The sequence below is a fragment of the Schistocerca serialis genome, chromosome 8 (assembly GCF_023864345.2).
Source record: "Schistocerca serialis cubense isolate TAMUIC-IGC-003099 chromosome 8, iqSchSeri2.2, whole genome shotgun sequence".
NCBI lineage: Eukaryota > Metazoa > Arthropoda > Insecta > Orthoptera > Acrididae > Schistocerca > Schistocerca serialis.
This window is the reverse complement of record NC_064645.1, coordinates 516,078,452-516,101,044: the sequence shown is the minus strand read 5'-3', so window position 1 is coordinate 516,101,044 and position 22,593 is coordinate 516,078,452.

The window sequence follows — 22,593 nt, the reverse complement described above, 5'->3', positions numbered from 1 at the left end:
ACATGACAAACAGTGAAAGCAATCAGTCACTGTAAAAACCATAACACTTGAGGAAAGTCACACCATGTGGTGAAAAGCTATAAAATAATATTTTTTCATAATGAGGGGACACAGTCATAATATATTTCTTTAAAGTCAGTACCACCGTTAGCCTGTTGTTTATTCACAGTGATACATTTACACTTACACAATCATGATTTCGTGTTCAAAGTGCCATTATCAAGTGTTCTATGTGTTATAAATGGCCTAAGATGACATACTGTCGTATTAAAATCTTAGGCAATTTGTAACACATAGGACGCTTGATAATGGCATACTGTCGTATTAAAATCTTAGGCAATTTATAACACATAGAACACTTGGTAATGGCATTTTGAACCAGAAATCATGTTTGTGTAAGTGTAAATGTAACACTGTCAATAAACAACAGCCTAATGGCGGTACTGACTTAAAGAAATATAAAATAAATCCCCACTGAGGATGCTGCAACTGCAGTGAATCATGTATGGGATGAAAAAAATTGTGTTTTTCTAAAGGCGGACCCCATCCAGAAACATATATATTGTTAAAGCAAACACGGACAAAAGAGTTTCAACTCCAAGATGATAATAAATTTCCTTGTCCATGAATCAGCACGATTTTAGATACCATCACTTGTCAGAATATCCGCCTGCCCGTTTCTCACATGCAACCTTTGGGTGAAGGCCAACGATTAGATTCCATATTCCCGGATTTCTGGTAAGCATTTGACACAGTGTCCCACTGCACCTTATTGACGGAGATATGAACATACAGAATAGGTTCTTAAATATGTGATTAACAATCGATGGAAAGTGTTCATCAGAGACAAGGGTATCGTCAGAAGTGTTCCAGGAAAGTATGATAGACCACCGTTATTTTCTAAATGCATTAATTATCTGGCTGGCAGAGTGAACAAAAACGTGGAGCTGTTTGCTGATGATGGGGTGATATACGAGAAGGGGTCGTCGTTGAGTGACTGTAAGAGGATTCAAATTTCTACTTGTTGTGATGAACAGCAGATATCTCTAAATGCGGCAGAGTAGGAAAAATAAGCCCATAGTGTTCGAATACTGAATCAGTACTGTGCTTCTTGACACAGTCACATCGAGTAAATATCTAAGCGTAACGTTGCAAAGCGATATGAAATGGACCGAGCATTCAAATATTTTAGTAGGGAAGACGGTGGTTCGATTCCGGTTTGTTGGGAAAATTTTAAGAAACTGTTGTTCATCTGAAAAGGAGACCACATATAGTACATTAGCGTGTCTCATTGTTGAATACTATTCGGGTGTTTTGGATCCGCACAAGGTCGAGTTAAAGAATATATTGAAGCAATTCAGATGCGGACTGCTAGATTTGTTGCCAGTAGGTTCTAGCAACATTAAAGTGTTACGGAGGTGCTTCAGGAACTCAAATGACTCAAATGGGAATCACTACACCCATTTTGGGTAGAAATCGTGAGAAAGTTTAGAGAACCGCCATTTGAAGCTGACTGCAAAACAATGCTACTGCCGCCAATTCACATTTCACATACAGACCACAAAGAGAAGGTTAGAGAGATAAGCGCTCATACTGAACCAAACAGACCGCCGTTTTGCTTTGCTCTATGAGGTATTTGCGAGTAGTACACGAAAGGAAATAAGAAGGAGTAATACAGGCTATCCCCTGCCATGGACACTGCACTGGATTGCGGAATATCTAAGTGGATGTAGCTGTAGCTTCCTGATAAGATAGACACTTTAAATTTCAGACGTAGCTCATTAATGGATGACAATGCAATATTTATGTGCTGCCTTGTCGCTCTGTTTGATAGGGATGGGGGTGAGGATGAGAAAGTTTGGAAACGTGGTAACATCTGACTTGTACGCTGTCCCACATGATTGGAGTGTTGTGCAGGTAGTATCAGAATGCACTCCAGCTCGTATGGGAGCAGTCAGGGCATAGAGAACGGGAAATAAGAGATAGATATTGCTTTTCTGTCTGCCTGTTCAGTACAAATTTTGCAATTTGATTTTAAACTGATCCCTCATTGAGCTAGAGACCTAAAATTTTAACCATAGATCAGAACTGGATGACAACGCAATATTAACTCGCTGTGCTGTAGAAGCTGCTTTACGTAACATTGCTATTTATCCATTTTTCTGGTCCAGCGGCGAATGATTCTTGGGGAGAACGACTGCTGGTAAGCCTATGTATGAGCTCAGATCTCTAACTCTTACCTTCGTTGCCTTTTCGTTAGGACATAGAGTATGTAGAACGTCAAAAACTTAGAAGATTTTACCTTCAATTACGATGACGGTGGGCATGGCACCATCGTGGGGATCGTTGATGGATGGAAACGCTCTCCTTGTTCGGATGGATCACGTTTCTACTTACACCAGGTCGATGGTCACATACAGCTACATCGTCAATCAGGCCCAAAGCTTCTCGAAATATGGACCACACAACACACGCTGTTCGAATGGGAAAGTATGATGCGTTGGGAAACATTCACCTGGATTACCAACGGCCTAGTGGTAGTAATCGAGGTCACGAAAGTCCTCTTGAGTCATCAGTCTGCTGATTAGTTTGATGTCAAGAATACAAAAAGCCCTGTTGAAAGGAGACGAATAACCTTCAACTTCCCATTCATGAAGATATTACGGACTTCGTTCCAGAAATCCACCCATGCGACCGATCCAATAGCATGGTGACAGTGAAAGGTATCTTTACAATTATAGGGTATTTTTACAAATAATCTGAATATAGGGCCAAAGTGTGACCTCAATACAACTGTCTCTCAAACGGAATGCAGTAGGAAGTGCCGGACCTCAGAGCTGGATGAAGCATGGAGTGGAATTTTAGCAGTGAGAGCGCAAACAAAAATTCGGGCAATAGAACATTTATTAGATCTATAAATTGCACACATGAACGAGTATAGTGAGTAATATGATGGTTGCTGTTGCCTTTACTCTATTAGGTCGCATATTAATTAACCCTAGTACTTTACTTCGGAACGAGCAATAATCACTAACATTAGCAGTGGAGGGTGTATAAAGTGTGTCCGAGTGACGTGGAAAGCAGTGTAGTCGCCGTCGTAATGCGGAGACGGAGCGATCCCTGTGACATACAAAAGAGCATGACAGTTGTCCCTTGGGCTAAGTGCGGAAGTATTTCTAAAAACGGCTTATCTTTTCGCGTGCCGCCATGGTCAAAGTACACCGAACATGGTAAAATGGCGCTAACGAAAACTGGCGCCAAGGCAACTGTGGTGCACAATGGGCCGTTGATAACAGGAGTGAATGACAGCTGCACGGACGTGTACGGCCGAACAGAAGTGCAACTGTTGAGCAACTGACCATCCATCTGAACGGAGGGGTTACAATCAGTGTCTCCTCAACGACCGTTCAGCGAACGTTGCAGCGGATGGACCTCTACAGCAAATGCCTGGTTCATTCACTCATGTTGACTGCTGTTTATTGGCGACGATGGCTGGTATCTGCGCGCCACTACCGCAACTGGACGTCCACTGAGTCGCAACAGGTGACCTTTGCAGATGAATGGCGTTTACTGCTTCACTGGCGCGATATGTCCGGAAGCAAATATCCTGCAACAACTGTCGGAAGGGTAGAAGCAGATGGAGGGAGCTTTATTGTCCAGGGAATGTTGTCGTGACATTCCCTCTAGTGATTCTGGAAAGCACAATGGATAAACACACACACACACACACACACACATATATATATATATATATATATATATATATATATATATATATATATATATAGGGCGTTACAAAAAGGAACGGCCAAACTTTCAGGAAACATTCCTCACACACAAAGAAAGAATATATTATGTGGACATCTGTCCGGAAACACTTACTTTCCATGTTAGAGCTCATTTTATTACTTCTCTTCAGATTACATTAATCATGGAATGGAAACACACAGCAACAGAACGTACCGGCGTGACTTCAAACACTTTGTTACAGGAAATGTTAAAAATGTCCTCCGTTAGCGAGGGTACATGCAACTACCCTCCGTTGCATGGAATCCCTGATGCGCTGTTGCAGCCCTGGAAAATGGCGTATTGTATCACAACCGTCCACAATACGAGCACGAAGGGTCTCTACATTTGGTACCCGGGCTGCGTAGACAAGAGTTTTAAATGCCCCCATAAATGAAAGTCAAGACGGTTGAGGTCAGGAGAGCGTGGAGGCCATGGATTTGGTGCGCCTCTACCAATCTATCGGTCACAGAATCAGTTGTTGTGAAGCGTACGAACACTTCGACTGAAATGTGCAGGAGCCGCATCTTACATGAACCACATGTTGTGTCGTACTTGTAAAGGCACATGTTCTAGCAGCACAGGTGGAGTATCCCGTATGAAATCATGATAACGTGCTCCATTGAGCGTAGGTGGAAGAACATGGGGCCCAAACAAGACATCACCAACAATGCCTGCCCAAACGTTCACAGAAAATCTGTGTTGATGACGTGATTGCACTATTGCGTGCGGATTCTTGTCAGCCCACACATGTTGATTGTGAAATTTTACAATTTGATCACGTTGGAATGAAGCCTCATCCGTAAAGAGAACATTTGCACTGAAATGAGGATTGACACATTGTTGGATGAACCATTCGCAGAAGTGTACCGGTGGAGGCCAATCAGCTGCTGATAGTGCCTGCACACGCTGTACATGGCACGGAAAACAACTGGTTCTCCCGTAGCACTCTCCATACAGTGACGTGGTCGACGTTATCTTTTAGAGCAGCAATTTCTCTGACGCTGACATTAGAGTTATCGTCAACTGCACGAAGAATTGCCTCGTCCATTGCTGGTGTCCTCGTCGTTCTAGGTCTTCCCCAGTCGCGAGTCATAGGCTGAAATGTTCCGTGGTCCCTATGACGCCGATTAATTGCTTCGAACGTCTTCCTGTCGGGACACCTTCTTTCTGGAAATCTGTCTCGATACAAACGTACCGCGACACGGCTATTGCCTCGTGCTAATCCATATATAAAATGGGCATCTGCCAACTCCGCATTTGTAAACATTGCACTGACTGCAAAACCACGTTCGTGATGAACACTAACCTGTTGATGCTACGTACTGATGTGCTTGATGCTAGTACTGTAGAGCAATGAGTCGCATGTCAACACAAGCACCGAAGTCAACATTACCTTCCTTCAAATGGCTCTGAGCACTATGGGACTCAACTGCTGAGGTCATTAGTCCCCTAGAACTTAGAACTAGTTAAACCTAACTAACCTAAGGACATCACAAACATCCATGCTCGAGGCAGGATTCGAACCTGCGACCGTAGCGTACCTTCCTTCAATTGGGCCAACTGGCGGTGAATCGAGGAAGTACAGCACATACTGACGAAACTAAAATGAGCTCTGACATGGAAATTAAGCGTTTCCGGACACATGTTCACATAATATTTTTTCCTTATTTGTGTGTGAGGAATGTTTCCTGAAAGTTTGGATGTACCTTTTTGTAACACCCTGTATATCCTCGGGGACCATGTCGACCCCTACATTTAGTTCATTTTCCCTTATCATCGTGGCGTCTATCAGCAGGACAACGCAGCGTGCCACACAGCTCTCAGCGTACGTCCGTGGATCTCCAGAGCACCAGTATGATTTTACCGTTGAACCGTAACCATTAAACTCTCCGGATTTAATCCCAATCGAGAATCTCTGGGACCACTTCGATCACGCTGTTTGCATCATGCTCCTTCAGCTGAGAAGCCTAGAGCAGCTGCTCACGAAACTGGAGTCTGCATGGATCCACACCCCTGTCAGTACCTTCCAGAACATGCATGACTCTTTTCTTGCACATCTCGCAGTAATCTGCGCTACAGGAGATTGTTTCTCAGGGTCTAGACAGTTGGGAACATTAATGTCACGTAACAGTGTCAATCGTGCCTGCAGACAGCAATCAATGACCAAATTTCCTAAAGTGGTCTGCTGTCGTGGTGCTTTCTCGATCTCTACAGAAGCAACTTGAGTTAATTTCAGCACATAGTGATGTCTGCCGCACCAGAAACGGATCATATAGTGGACACAACTTGTGTGAGTTGATAAGCTTCAGAGTTATTCCAGCTCTAACATTCAGCGTTGTGCCTGTTTGTTCTAAGTCTTGTCTCCCTACCACTTTCGCGCAACCACGCTCTGAGCGCGTTTTTTAGGGAACTGACTAGTTTGAACCTGGGACCTGTTGCTAGTAAGGAGACAAAATAACGTCGAAAAAGTAGTTAAGATTACCATTGGAATTTTTATTCTACTCACAAAACATTGTTTATAAATTGCACTATTGATAAAAGGAAATATTTTAATACACGATGATAAAAACCAACTGTGTTCACCAAAAATGTGAACGAATATTCCCTGAATGGGTTTCCAAGTTCTATAATGGATCGAAGGATGACCTATGCCATATCACATCTATAATCTAGGTTTAAATTATGTTTCATAAAAGAGAAAACTTTCAAATGGTCTACAGTGACCCTTAATTATCTTTAATTACTTATCTAACTTGTCGTAAACTACAGTGGCTGATGTGGCTTCTCAATAATTATATAACAGAAAAATCATCGCGTTTCAGATTTTTGCATCAAGTAGCAAATGTGAATACCACAAAATTTAATTGACGATCTAGTATTACGCAAAAAAGGGATGTAACAGATGAGACTTCTGCAGTTCTGAGTGAATCCTTATGCACTCTTACGCGGCATCGCGTGCGTTCTTTACCTTGTCGGTGGTTAGTCAGTGTCAGTGGATGGCGGGCGGCGCAGCTCCACACACCTCGCCGTCTCGGTAGCAACTCTGGAACTTCTCTTTACTACAATTTACTGAAGTAGGTTTAAGAAAAACGTATCTGGCTGTGTTTTCAACTGACCAATCAGGGTCTCATTGTTAACCTTAAGCTCCACCTACAAAAATTCTGTCTATCCAATGAGAAACGTTATACTTTTCGCAGTGGGGCAATGTCTGTAATGTTTGCTGTGAAACTGAGACGCTTGTAATCTCACGCTAAAACCTGCAGCTGGTGTGGCCCTTTTAGTGTTATCATAAGATCTATAATGTTCTTCTGGAGGGCTCTATCTTTTAACATGGGCTGGGGGCTGCTCTTTGTGATCGGCCAGCGAAGTGGGTGTCCTTTATCATAGGGCCTTCTAGCCTACAAGGCGTCTGTTTCACGGTGGGAAGGTATGACATGCATTTAGGCGTTCTTGTGTTAGTCTGTGGTATTCCATTTGCTCACTCGTTGATCGTATTACTTTGGTTAATTTAATGTCAAGATTTATTCGGAGCTATGTGACATACTGCCGGATTTGCTATCATGACAGGGTTTTCATGGAAGGTGTTGGATTTCCCTGACACCTTACACAGCCACTTTTATGTGTTTACTTTCTGTATGTATTGTAGTTTCAGGCAGTCACTTTCTGAGTCCACGGAGGTAATTATGAACAATTCTGTAAATACAAATGGCCACCCAGATATCGTAAAGCACTCTGGTAAATAATTCTGGAGTGCACAACACCATTTGAAATACAATCTTATTTATAGATAACCAGTTTAGATTTAGCTATTTAAATTGAAAAGTATAGTCACAGATTTTAACCTCAATATTTCTGTAACAAAAACTTGGTAAGGGTGTGAAACCTCAGGTGTGTTAAACGTAAAAACCTGAATCACAAATCTGATTGTGAGACAGGCACTCTCCATTAGGACGCAAGCTACGTTACTGCAGGCAAACCTATTAGACGGAGGGGCCTGACAGCCGATCAGTTCCAGTCATTCCATCAGGAAGGAGGTACACGGCTGCTGTGGTCTGTATTTCAACCATGCCTAGACGGTCAATACCGCAGTTCGACCGACTCCGCATTTTTAATTTGTACCAGGAAGAGCTCTCAAGAAGGAAAGTGTCCAGCCGTCTCTGAGTGAACCAAAGCGATGTTGTTCGGACATGGAGGACATACGGAGAGACAGTAACTGTCGATTACATGCCTCTCTAAGGCCGCCCAAGGGCTACTACCGCAGTGGATGACCGCTACCTACGGATTATGGCTCGGAGGGACACTGAAAGCAACGCGACCATGTTGAATAATGCTTTTCGCGCAGCCACAGCAGGTCGTGTTACGACTCAGACTGTGCGCAATAGGCTGCATGATGCACAATTTCACTCACGACGTCCATGGCGAGATCCATCTTTGCAACCACGACACCGTGCAGTGCGGTACAGATGGTCCCAACAACGTGCTAAATGGACTGCTCAGGATTGGCATCAGCGATGAGTGTCAACCAGACAAACGTCGGAGACTTGTTTGGAGGCAACCCAGTCAGGCTGAACTACTTAGATACACTGTCCAGCGAGTGCAGCAACCTGGAGGTTCCCTGTTGTTTCGGGGTGACATTATGTAGGGCCGACGTACGCCGCTCGTGGTCATGGAAGGTGCCATAACGGCTGTAAGATACGTGAATACCATCCTCCGTCCGATAGTGCAACCGCATCGGCAGCCTATTGGCGAGGCATTCGTCTTCATGGTCGACAATTCGCGCCCCAATCGTGCACATCCTGTGAATTTCTTCCTTCGGGGTAACGACATCGCTTGACTAGAGTGGCCAGCATGTTCTCCAGACATGACCCCTATCGGACATGCCTGGAATAGATTGAAATGGGCTGTTCATGGGCGACGTGACCCACCAACCACTGTGAGGGATCTACTCCGAATCTCCATTGAGCAGTGGGACAATCTGGACCAACAGTGCGTTGATGAACTTGTGGATAGTATGCCACGAAAATACAGGCATGCATCAATGCATGAGGACGAGCTACTTTGTATTAGAGGTACCGGTGTATACAGCAATCTGGACTACCACCTCTGAAGGTATCGCTGCATAGTGGTACACATGCAATATGAGGAATAAAACTGCGGAAATGATGTTTATATTGATCTCTATTCCAATTTTCTTTACAGGTTCCGGAACTCTCGGAACCGAGGTGATGCAAAACATTTTTGATGTGTATATATGTACAGCATGATGGCAGTCCTATGTTAAGATTTTGTAATGAGAAGTGGATTTCGGGACAGACGAGATGAAATTAGAAACTGCTGATATTTTTGAGATCGGTTGCAGGCTCGCACACTCTTGGGTAAAAAAGAGAAGCAACAACGTCACTCCGTTGTAAAATTCTGCAACATGTCTTATGCTCGTTAATACGACGTTGCTGGAGACCGAAAACTTTCTCTGTAGAAATCAACATGGGTTCCGAAGGCAACGTTCGAGTGAAACCAAGCTCGTCGTATTCTTGCACATGACCCAGAACGCAGTAGAGTCATCCTAGTAGATACAACGTTACTTTCGGAGGTGGTCAACACGGTTGAGCATTGCCGCCTAGTGAAAAAACACGAGCGGACGTAATATCGGACATACTGAGCGGACAGAAGAGTTTCTAGCGAACAGAAGACAGCTTGTCATTCACAACGGAGGAAAGTGTGCAGACGTTAAAAATAACTTCGTATGCGTCCCGAGGGAATGTTGTACGACCGTTTCTCTTCAAGCGCATATATGAATGACGTAGTAGCAAACGTCGAAAGTTCAAGGAGGATTTTCGCGGAAGATGCTCTTGTATAAAGAGAACCCGCAACGTCAGACAATTGTAGCCAAATGCAGGAAGACCGCCGAGTATCGACGCTTGGTGCGAAGTTGCAACTGACAAAATAAACAGACGCAACCTATGGTGAATTCATAGAGAAAAAGAATCTTTATTATTATTACACCACTGCAGTACAGAGAGTGGAAGTGCGTAAATAACACCGGTTATCCCCCAATCACCAAGTTCAAGCAACATTGGGCTCGGTTAGTACGTGGATGGGTGATCGTCCGGGAAAAAGCTGGTGGCGTTGGCTGAAATATAAACAAGTCGACGAAGTATCATTCAATTAAAAGATTTGCACCAGACCTATGTGCCACAGGACAGTATTATACTCCAAGCACTTAAGTGCATAAAATACACTCCTTTGACCAATACTTCAACATTGTTTGTTAGTCTGGGTTCCGCACCGCATAGGATAGAAAGTAGAGAAGATACATAGAAGAACAGCACACTTCGTTACCCATTCATTTAGTAAGCGCAATAACTTCACGGTGACGCTCAGGCAACTCCAGTGGCTGACGCTGCAAGAGAGGCATCGTGCATCACGATGTGGTCCACTGTTAAAGTTTCGAAAGGGGATGTTCCTAGAAGAGTTAGCAAATGTATTGCTACCTCCTACATATATTTTGCTAAAATGAAAAAAATTATTCAGCCCCACAAAGGAGCGTAGCAGCAATCGTTCTTCCCGCGAAACATTCGCGACTGGAACAGGAAATTTGGGAGGTGACCCTGCTTCACAGTACACCATCCGCCACACACCGGTAGGTGGCTCGACGAGAGTAGATATAGGTGTAGATGTAAATACACAGGGTGATTATTTCGACTGTGTACAAACTCAAGGGACTGATCGATGGAAGGATGCTGAACAAAAAGCGGTCTAATGAACTTACGTCCGGGAATGCATGAGACGATTTATCCAGTCATACATTGTTGCAGAGACTGTGGTATAATTCGCGCTGTACCATGCAGCCACAGTTACTGTAGGTGTGGAAAATGGTTACCATATGCCTCAACACATGTTCCGTCTCACACGTTCACATCAACCAGGCTGCATCCGAACGGTGTCAAAGACAGCATGAATACGCTGCTCCAGTGTCTGCGCACCTGGAATGGGCTCTGCATACACGATACTTCTGAGATGGCCCCATAACTACAAATCGCACAGGTTGAGATCCGGTGCACGAGCAGGGTATGCAACTGGACCCAATCATTTGATCCAGCGACCAGGGAAGACGCGATTGAGATGAGTCCGGACGTTAACGGCGAAGTGGGCTGGAGCACCAACATGTGGATGCCACATGGCACTGCTTCCAGCAGGGGAGCCAAAGTCACCCGCAAGAAACACTCGTAGATCCAGCCTGTTAGGCTATGTGGAAGGAAGACTGGTCCCAAAATACGATCCCAGTTATTCCTGCCCACTCATTCCGGCTGCACCGATGCTGATGATTCGCTGTCACTGTACCATACTATCCCACAGGTGACTGTTTCGAAAGTTGAAGATACCACTCCGTGTATAGGTGGCCTGAAGTGATGAGTGTAGAAATAACTGTCACGGATTATGTTCTACACGGTCGTCTGGCTTACCCCGTGCTGGCGACCCAGCTGCTTGGTACTGAAACGGCGGTAGCCTTCCACAGTGTTAATCACTATTTTCTCCAAGTCTTGTGTCCGAAGGCAACGACCTTGCCAAAAGTGGATGCACCAGTTCCCATCAGACTACCGAAGTTAAGCGCTGTCGTGTGTGGCCGGCACTTGGATAGGTCACTGTCCGGCCGCCATGCACTGTTGCCGTGTTTTGGAGTGCACTCAGCCTCGTGATGCCAATTGAGGAGCTACTCGACCGAACAGTAGCGGCTCCGGTCAAAGAAAACCATCATAACGGCCGGGAGAGCGGTGTGTTGACCACACGCCCTTCCTATCAGCAACCTCATCTGGGGATGACACGGCGGTCTGATGGTTTAGATGGGCCACTTGTGGTCTGAAGCTGGAGTGCTGGTGTCCAAACACAGTATATCCTTAATGATTTCCTCCTTCTTGAAACGACCCTGCCTCGGAGAAACGGCGAAACACAGTTGCAAAGATTGAAAGCCGTGGTTGTTGTCGGCAGGGATAGGTCTCCTGATACAATCCTGCTTTCTGCCGCTCGTTGTCATTTGCCTCTCCGTAAGAGAATACACCGTGTCGGCAAGCTCTCGATTCGAATACGGAACCATTGCGTACAACGCTGTATCACATTCACTACAAGGTGAGTCAGCAAGACAAGTGAATCGGCTACGACATTACCAATTACTGTGGCAGGAGAAGGGTTCTAGGTCATGACTTTTGAGGAACAATACCGCCAGCTAGAAGGAAACCATGCACTCTGTCACTGTGGCTGCATGGTACAGTACGTATTAGACCGCTGTCTCTGTCACAAATTATGACTGAATAAATTGTCTCTAGCATGAAAACTGTGCGTTTCGGGGTACAAGTTCATTAGACCTTCTTTGATCCATATCCTCTCATCGATCAATCCCTGAAGCTTGTACACAGTGGAAAAAATCACAGTCTATACGAAAGGAACTGATCATTTTAACTATAAATAAAGAACAATGCACAAAATAACTAAAATGGAAAGAACAAATTGAATGAATGGACAATAGCGTGAGCACAATGATTTTATTGGAGTATAAAGAGAGCGTGCGAGGGAATTTAGGAAGATGAAACTAAGATTAGGGTTTAACATTCAATGGAGGTTTAAATGGTTAAAATGGCTCTGAGCACTATGGGGCTTAACTTCTGAGGTCATCAGTCCCCTAGAACCTGGAACTACTTAAACCTAAATAACCTAAGGACATGACACACATCCATGCCCGAGGCAGGATTCGGCCGTAGCGGTCGCGCCGTTCCAGACGGTAGCGCCTAGAACCGCTTGGCCACCCCGGCCGGTCGAGGTCATTAGAGACAAGCGAAATTTACACTGAGAGAAAAAAATCGCAACACCATGAACGAGTTGTGCGACACAAATGAAAGTTGGGGGGCGTGTTTCTACATTTGAAAAGCGATATCTATTCAGATTTCTCACCTGTGGCATAAAAGCGGCTCAAGTAGTGTTAGTATGAGGATACAAATCAGGTTTGCTTCAAATACACACTGTAACGGTCGTAAGCATTAGTTACCTTTGAGATAGGACGTGGTGAGTTGCTGTTAGTCAAGAATGCCTTTAAGGCGACAAAGACGCCATTATCAACACCTCACAGAATCTGAACGATTTCCTGTAACAGGGCTACGAGAAGCTGAATCTTCCTTCTGCGATACTCCAGTAAGACTTGACAGTGCTAATTGACGGCAGCGGTGGTCACAAGAATATGTGGTCGTTAGAGGACGGGGTTCTGGACGGTAGCGCGACACAAGCAAGAGACATGACAACAGTGTTTGTTGCTGGGCTCTGGCGCATCATACTGAATCAGGAGAAACAATGTGAGCAGCACTGCGAGCACAGTGACACAATAGTTACAAGTCGTTACTTCAAGGACGGCTGCAAGCCGGACATCCTACAGCATGCATTCCACGCACCTCAAACCACCACCATTTGCAACATAAGTGATGTAAAGTGTAACTGGGTAACCTATTTTCATGCTAGTCAATTGTCAGGATGAGCATTACTGCAAAGGGCATTTGATTGTAGAGCATTATGTCAGGGTGAAAAACACTAAATAAATTACTTTTTCTGTCTTAACAACATGTGGGCAGGGTGGGTTGTTCCTTGGCTCGAGTATAAGGTAGAATGAAACAGCATTTTCACATAAGATAATTTTTATTGAAAGATTTGTACAATGGTTTCCTTACTGGATTGTTCTGGCTGGGAGAGCGGCAGCTGTGTCGTTTGCGAAGCCTTCTGCTGCATGAGCAGCAGCATCTGATTATGCATGGTGGGGTGTATCTCGTGTCGCTGTTTCACCCAGTTGACTGGAGATGCGCATCATGAGGTGGTCCGTTTAATTATTGAGAACGAAGTCGTGAACCGGTTGGTGATACCTTGGATGTGGCGTCCCAGTGTTTCTCTTCTCTATGCGGCCGCGTGTGTCAGTGTTGTGCGTCGGCCAGCGGAGCGGCGCGGCATGGGAAGGCCAGTGGCCTGGACTTGAACAACGGACTCCAGCTTGCCAGTCGTCAGCTGTCAGATCTTCATCGGCAGCTCTCAGGTGACTGCTGATGTGAGGCCGTCTCCTTCCCGTCCTCACAAGTCACCCAGGTACATAAAAATCAATCTTCAAATACTTTCTAACTTCTGTCTTCTGGCGGCGAGGCTAGTGCTTGCTATTCCATTACAGCGGCGGACTTGGTGCTTCTGTGTACGATGCAGTCTCTTCCTGCATGACGGTCTTCAGCACCGACTGAACTGTACTGGAACTGAACTCGAACCGAAACTGAACTGAAAACTACTCTCGGGCCCACTGCGTCTCGCGTATTTATTTACTTCAGTTCACTGGAGGTGAACGACTTCATGGTCATTGTCTCTTTGTCACGTTGAAAAACTTCACGAAGAATCTTCTTAACGTCGATCATTGGCTCTTGGAATGTAGGCGAGGGCCTTTGATCACATGTGACAATTGAGAAACACGTGATCCGGTCGGGCGATGCCCTGACGGCTGAATCGACAGCTTCCGCTTATGTGCGGAGGGCGATGGGTTCTCCTGAACGTGCTGATTTGCAAGTGCCGGCCGTTGCCACTGCTGCTCTGCCCGCTGTTTGCCAGTGTTTAACTCTTCTAAACTAAACTAAGTTTTTCATTTATTTTTCTAATTTCTGCTTCACATTGATTTCACTAATTTATTTACCTATCTTAAGTGCCACTCAACAAATGTGGGAGCTCATTCGAGTGCAGGGTGGAGGTCTGTTGGGTTTGCTGATGAAAGCTGGTTCTGCCTCGGTACCAGTGATTACTGTGTGTTGGTTAGAAGGAGGCCGACTGAGGGCTGGAAACCAACCTATCAGCGTGCTAAACACACTGGACCTAAGCCTGGAGTTATGGTCTCGGGTGCAATTTTGTATGACAGATGGGGCACTCTCATAGTTATCCCACCCACCCTGACTGCGAATCTGTACTGCAATGTGGTGATTCAACCTGTTGTGCTGCCATTTATCAACAGCATTCAAGGGGACTTTTCCAACATGATAACGTTAGCCCACATACCGCTGTTGTAACCCAGTATGCCCTACAGAGTGTCGACATGTGGCCTTCGCCTGCTCGATCACCAGATCTGTCTTCAGTCGAGCACATGTGGGACATCACTGGACACTTCAGCGTCATCCACATCCAACATTAGTAGTCGATTTATTGACCGACGAAGTGCAAACAGGCATGACCTCCATCCCACAAACTGACGCCCAGCACCTGAACAATACTTGCAAGCCAATTTGCATGATTGTGTTCAATGTTCTGGCGATTACATCGGGTATTAATGCACTAGCATTTCATATTTGCAGTAGCTTATCTCGCACTTATGTTGACCTGAGATCTTGCAATGTTAAACACTTAAATATGTTACCTGGACAAATGTATTCCAGTAATCTGATTACTCTGTATTAATAATTTTTTGGTGTTGTGATTTTTTTCCCGTCAGTGTAGAAAGACGTACACCGGATGGTTTTCTGTTGCCTAACGCACAGTATTCAGCAGGAAGTTTCGAGGCAGCAGCGATTAAGTGAGCTGCTGACGCTCTATTTGGCAGTTGGCTGGGACGAGCCCGTCGCTACGGAACCCACAACACGGAGCGGCGGGGTGGGGCCGCGAACTCTTCCGCTGCCTTTGTGGCCCCGGAACATTGTGCGCCAGACGAGCAGCCGGAAAACGCGGCCATTGTTCGGAGGCCATTACGAGAGAATGGTACTGCCGGCGGGACGATATTACTGCTCCGGAGACAGAAGACAAACCATATCTGGCCAAAGCCGCGGCGCTCCAGTTGTCATTAGGAGGCACTCCAGGACGCGGCGCGCAGTGTAACCGATGCATTGCCCCGGGGAGGAACTGGTCAGCTAAAGGGAAGCGCTCCAAACAATGAGGCCGGCGCGAGCCGAGCCAGCGCCAGTCAATTGCTGCTTATTGCCGTCCTTTACTAGACGAGTAAAAAGAGGTACTCTGCCTGGAGCTCTTTCATTGCTTTTGCTCGTCGTTCATCGGCTGCGAAAATAGCTGTGTAAAATTTGCAGAGACGTATCTTTATATGTTTGTACAGTCGTAGGCACGAAATGAGGCAGTTAATAAAGAAAATAATTAAATTCCAGAAATAACGTTGTATGAGATGTACAAAGCCATTCGAGGCATGGAGAAAGAAGGGGAGAGGATGCCGTTTATAGTAACTTGGGAAACTGTCTCCAAAGAAGACACTGTCCCACAATTACCGTTGTTGTTTTACAGGTAATGAATGGGGGAACAAAAGACAAAGTAAGCTGCAGACCCATCAACATCCTGTCCCCAGTATGCAAAATAACCATTAAAGTTATCAACAGCCAGGAAAACGCTCGCTCCACATACGGACAGAGCACGATGAGTCACTTGCAAGCCCTGAATAAAACCACAAAGCGGTGTAAAATGTTTCAGTCGTGGATTAAAATATTCTGAGGATATTTCACTATAATCTGCTGAAAGTTTTTTAATGACTGGAACCTACAGAGGAAGTAATTGTTAGTTTTTAGTTAGCTAGTTCGTTTCATTTCCCCTAAATAATTTCCAAAATAAACTGTAATGATGTGGGAGTCATTTTACATTCAAATAACAATTAATTTGTAAACACAGTTGCATGATAACTACTTCCAAGTATTCTTTTAAATACAGATGGAAGTTAGTACACTACTGGCCATTAAAATTGCTACACCAAGAAGAAATACAGATGATAAACGGGTATTCATTGGACAAATATATTATACTAGAACTGACATGTGATTACATTTTCACGCAATTTGGGTGCATGGATCTTGAGAAATCAGTAACCAAACAACCACCTCTGGCCGTAACAGCGGCCTCGATACTCCTGGGCATTGAGTCAAATAGAGCTTGGATGGCGTGTACAGGTACAGCTGCCCATGCAGCTTCAACGCAATATCACAGTTCATCAGGAGTAGTGACTGGCCTATTGTGACGAGCCAGATGCTTGGCCACCATTGACCGGACGTTTTCAATTGGCAAGAGATCGGGGAATGTGGTGGCCAGGGCAGCAGTCGAACATTTTCTGTATCCAGAAAGGCCCGTACAGAACCTGCAATATGCGGTCGCGCATTACCCTACTGAAATGTAGGGTTTCGCAGGGATCGAATGAAGGTTAGAGCCACGGGTCGTAACACATCTGAAATGTAACATCCACTGTTCAAAGTGCCGTCAATGCGAACAAGAGGTGACCGAAACGTGTAACCTATGGCACCCCATACCATCACGCCCGGTGATACGCCAGTATGGCGATGTCGAATACACGCTTCCAATGTGCGTTCACAGTGATGTCGACAAACAGGAATGTGACCATTATGATGCTGTAAACAGAACCTGGATTCATCCGAAAAAACGACGTTTTGCCATTCGTGCACCCAGGTTCGTCGTTGAGTACACCATCCAGGCGCTCCTGTCTGTGATGCAGCGTCAAGGGTAACCGCAGCCATGGTCTCCGAGCTGATACTCCATGCTGCAGCAAACGTCGTCGAGCTGTTCGTGCAGATGGTGTTTGTCTTGCAAACGTCCCCATCTGTTGACTCAGGGATCGAGACGTGGCTGCACGATCCGTTACAGCCATGCGGATAAGATGCATTTCATCTCGACTGCTAGTGATACGAGGCCGTTGGGATCCAGCACGGCGTTCCGTATTACCCTCCTGAACCCACCGATTCCATATTCTGCTAACAGTCATTTGGATCTCGACCAACGCGAGCGGCAATGTCGCGACACGATAAACCGCAATCGTGATAGGCTACAATCCGACCTTTATCAAAGTCGGAAACGTGATGATATGCATTTCTCATCCTTACACGAAGCATCACAACGCCGGTCAACTGCTGTTTGTGTATGAGAAGTCGGTTGCAAACTTTCCTCATGTCAGCACGTTGTAGGTGTCTCCACCGGCGCCAACCTTGTGTGAATGCTCTGAAAAGCTAATCATTTGCATATCACAGCATCTTCTTCCTGTCGGTTAAATTTCGCGCCTGCAGCAAGTCATCTTCGTGGTGTAGCAATTTTAATTGCCAGTGGTGTACAACTCATCAGTTATTAGATATTACAGTGGTAGGAATTCCCTACGCCAACGGCCTCGCCGCAGTGGCAATACCGATTTCCATTCGATAACCGAAGTTAAGCGTTGTCGAGCTTGGCTAGCACTACGATGGCTGACCGTCCGTGTCTTCCGAGCGCTGAGGAGCTACTTGACTTAGAAGTAGCGGCTCTCATCATGGAAACTGACAAGGGCTAGGAGAGCAGTGTGGTGACCACATGCCCCTCCATATCTGCATGCAGTGACAACTGTCAGCTGAGGCTGACACGGCGGTCGGTTGGTGCTCATGGGACTTCTGAGGCCTGTTCGGACGATGTTTAGTTCGGAATCTTTCTACAGAATAGAAGGACTTGACGAAGAGAAATCATTTTTTATTTTATATTTTACTTTGCTGTGTGTCAGGCGGGTTTTATCACTGGGTAAGTCATCCAAAATTTTTGAAGCAGCATTCGCAGCAATTTTTGAGCTAAAGACGACCTAAATGTGGACTATCGAATGCCATTGTTTCTTCTGGTATTACAATTCTGTGCATATTTCTTCATTTTTAGTTGCACTGTATCATTTACAACGGAATGCATGAGCGAAGAAATGTACTGTAAAGATGTAGCCGAAATGTACAGTTCTTTAAACAGGTGTCTATAAGATATCATGGATGAACGCAACAAATTAAACTTACATATAATTTATTAGGAACGAAGACATTCTTTTATAAAGGTGAACCACCCCAAAACGTTATTGCATATGACATTACTCAATAAAAAGTTGCAAAGAATGTCAGCATACTGATTTGTTTCTTCCTAGACTTGCAATGATTATAATTCAAATGTGAAGTTTCTACCTTATATATTATTTCCCTGCCATGTCTTACTCTTATCTTTGGTGTAGTATTCCTGAATGTACGCAACTGAATGTGTTGTTTCCACTGAAATTGAGAATCTCATTCGCACAAAACCAGCCAATCATACCTTTCAGATATTTGTTTACTGTTTCTTCTGTTGCTGTATGCATACTTGGATTGATCACAATACAAGTACTCGTACCACCCACAAAATGAACTAAATCTGCTTGTCGTATATTAGATGGAAGATCACGTACGTGTATGAGGAACAATAGTGGACGTAAGATTGAGCCTTTGGGGACCCCATACGTGATTCATTCCCAGTCAGAAGAATCTCCACTTACTACATTGGTTGAATTATCAAGAACAACTTTCTGCATTTTTTATTTAGATATGACGCCCTTTGGTTTGCCATATAGTACTTTTCATAGAACCTTAAGTTTTCTAATAGAATATTGTGATTCATGAAGTCAAGCGATTTAAGCAAGTCGCAGAAAATGCCAACCAGTTCTATTTTGTTATTTAATGCTTGTAAATTTTTGTGGGCGAATGTGTGAATTGGATTCTTGGTGGAACAAATCCTCTGAAATCCAAACTGTGATTAAGTGAGGATATTATTGTCGTAAAGATTGGATGCTATTCTAGAATACATCACGTTCATGAAAATAGCCAAAAGTATCAATAGTAACACAAGTCGATAGTTACTGATATCTATCCCGCCACCATTCTGAAACAGTGGTCTAAAAATGGCATGATTGAGTCTCTCTGTAAAAATCCCCTGAGTTTGTGATGCATTACGTATTTCAGATAATAGAGGGCTTATATTATACGGGAAAAAATATTTAGTAATATGTTGGGAACAGCATCAAATCGATTTGAACTCTTACTCGTGAAAATATTATTCCCTCAGTTTCAAAAGGAGAATTTGGTGATACATTCATGTGACTGAATTTTATGACGGTTTCTTTTACGACATACTGCTGTGATTTTTCTCTTTAACGGTATCTTTCGATTTTTCCTAGTAAATTTAAAAATTATTATTAAATATATGTGATAACTATGGGTAATCATATGTAGCCCTTCTGCTTAATTCTATACTGATGTTATCCTGTTCTTTGGCTGGTTGTCCTGACCCTCGCCTCACAATGTCGGAATTACTGATTCCTGTTATAATATGCATGTTCCTATAGTTTTCAGTAGCTTTTTTTAGTAATTATGAATAGTTTTTGCGTTACACTACTCCAAGACCTCGCACCTTTAGATCTTCTTACCAAGAGATATATTTTCGTTTCACACGAAGCATGATCCAGGTTTTTTTTTCCTTGCATGGCTGTTTAAAATCCTTTCTGTTTGGCTTACTTGGAACGCTTTTTCATATAATGTTACGAATATATCAAAGAAAAGATTAAATTTTATGTCAGCATTCGCTTCATTATAAATTTCATCTCAGCACCTAGTGTAAAATATTCAGAAAAACATTTGTTCTAAAGTCATCAATTGTTCTAAGTGATATCCACTGAGGAGTATCTATTATGTAAGGCAATATCTTATTTATTTTAACTGTATATCGTGATCACAAAAAATATTTGTTAGTGGCTATGCAGTTATGTTCTTGCTTCGAGGTTGATCAAAGAAAACATTATCACTTATGGTGCTACAGCCATTAAAATTACAGAGATCAAATTATAGGATCCAAATAAGTTTATCAGATGATTTTTCCTGTCAGAATATATAGGTGATATACATTGAAATCACCCCTGAATGTTAACTGTTTGCTGCTTTCTGACAGGTACCATAATAAAAACTCCAGCTTCCTCATAAACAGTTCAAAACTTTCAAGCGGGAGTGTATATAAGGCCACAATTAAAAGTAAACTAATTCGAAATATTAATTTACGACAGCAGACCTGTGTATTTATCACTCATAAATCTCCTTGCCTCAATATTTTCCAGCTTGTGGTCTGTCTTAAAATATGGAACAACATCTCTTTCCCGTGTCAGTTTTCCACGGGTTATGTGCTAAACTGTAAGTTTTTATATTTAACCTTTCAAATCCTATAGTTATGGGGTGCTAAGATGGGTTGAGGCTATCTGGAAAAGCACGGGACGAATTCGATCAACCAAATGAGATCTGTAGCAGTGCCAACCACCCAAGTTTTTTCGTACCTTCACACCCACCACTACGAAATGTGCCGCCTAAAGTATGCCGCAGTTTCAGTATGCTTGCTGTCATGTGGGATCTTTCGTTGCCTGCTGAGATTTTGTTCACATTTCATGCAATAGTGCGGCTAATTTTATACCTATTACTACCTTCGTTTGTTCCATGATACTGAACAATGTCAGAAACGAGTCCGTCAGATGTCTGTCAGATGAATGATTTTGTTATTATTTTGAATTACGTTGTATCTCAATTATATGTCAAGTAGCAGCAGTTTGTAATTTTCAATTATGGATGTACACTATCGTTACACTATTTGTTTTTATCTGGGATTTGTATCCCTGTTTGGTTACAGTTACTATTATTATTACTATTATTATTGCATTTTGTATACATCATGTAATATTTGGTACAATTATTCTTCTGCTTCAGTTAATTACACCGTAAATGCAGTGCCACCTAGCGGGATGTATTTTAGCTGTAAACCCCAACACATTAAAGTAAGTCAGTGTTCCTGGTCTTACGCAGAAATGTTACTCTGCTCTCGACTGGCGCTAGGTGACTGAAGTAAATTTCTCTGGTAGCTTGTGATAAGTGCTAGTAAGATGTGTATACTAGTTGATACAATGCTGTTGTACAATGTTTACGACGATCTCACATATATGAGGAAAAGTGATGTGTTTCCAAAGTCTGAAATTGTTTATTCATATTCGGATTGTATGATTCTTTGGGTGATGTACAAAAACGTTCCTCAAGCTGTACGTGTACAATACATTGGGATGTGAATGCGCTTATGCGAAATTATGTATTTCATTGATGACCATGTGTCTGCTGTCGGCCTGGTAACTAGACACAGCAATGTTTGTCTTACTGGGTATGTAATGTCTTCGCGTACACTTTGTCATAATGAAAACTTGACCATACTACTCTACCTCCTGCGCAATTTTGGACAAAATTTCAGATCTGAAGATGACTATCTGCCTTAGCCGAAAATAGTTACCAATGATTATATATATTTTTTGCGTTCTTGACTAATAAAAGATTATTTATAATAATCCAATAACTTTTAACTATCCATATCTGCCGTTTTTAGGGTTCTGCATCTCAAACGGTAAAAATGGAACCCTTATAGGATAACTTTTTTGTCCGTGTGTCTGTCTGCCTGCCTGCCTGTCTGTCTGTTAGAAACCCTTTTTCTCAGGAATCGGTACCAGTATCAGGTTGAAATTTTTGTCACATACTAAGATCTGTGGTCCCTTGGCGGTGTAAATCATTGAAGCTTCTTACTCAATGGAATCAAAAGATACGATCACATATGTCACAGATCTTAACACCCGAAAATTTACTCATTAAAACCTATACGGTACTTCGCGTTGACCTACAAACACGAAATTTGGCAAAAAGCAAGGTTTCATAGTATAATCAAATGAAAAAGTTCTAAAGTTGTTAATTTGTAATTATGTCACAAGAAAAAAATTCCATTTGACATTTGTTTAAATTAAAACAATCAGTAGTTCTGCATTCAATGTGACCGGGTCACAACGGTAGAATTCAAACATCAGGCAAGGAGTGACTTTATTGCTCATATGACGCGTTTTGAAATTCATTCGTCATCAAATATCCACGAGTGATTACTGCACGGAGAAATGGCGAATCAAATTGTATATGAAACAAACAGTCGCAGACTAGTCAGCCT